This window comes from Nansenia antarctica (assembly GCF_963989245.1).
Source record: "Nansenia antarctica genome assembly, chromosome: 10".
Taxonomy (NCBI): Eukaryota; Metazoa; Chordata; class Actinopteri; order Argentiniformes; family Microstomatidae; genus Nansenia; species Nansenia antarctica.
In genome coordinates, this window is record NC_137680.1 from 28,933,426 (window position 1) to 28,933,940 (window position 515).

Here is a 515-nt window from a genome sequence, read left to right on the forward strand (position 1 = left end):
ACATATTTTCCACACGGGAGACCTGGGTTCGATCCAGGCTCGGTGCCATACATCACAAATGTATTTACGCAGGGAACTTTCATTGATCATAGATCCATAGGGTTAATATATCTATGCTAAGTTCAGATTGATAGACCCATCTATAGATTGCCTCAAGGCACAAGACCCACTGGTACCTCAGAGCCCTGACTTCTAGCCTGCCTCTCACCTGTAATCACTGGTGGGACTGGAGATATCTCTCCATCATCTCTCCTCACTCTCTCTTCCTCCCCCTCCTCCCCCTATCATCCCCCCATCCATCCCTCGCTCCCTCCCTCTCTCCATCGGAGGTGTCTGGTGACTATGGCTCTTCCACACAGTTAACTAATGGCCCGGACTTGCCCCTCCCTCCACGGGGGAGAGAGAGAGAGAGAGAGAGAGAGAGAGGGAGGGAGGCTGCAGCCCACCAACGTCCCCAGGGCCCTGCCTGCCTGGCCGCCTGCCTCTCGCTATTGCTGCTCACTCGCTGCTGTAGC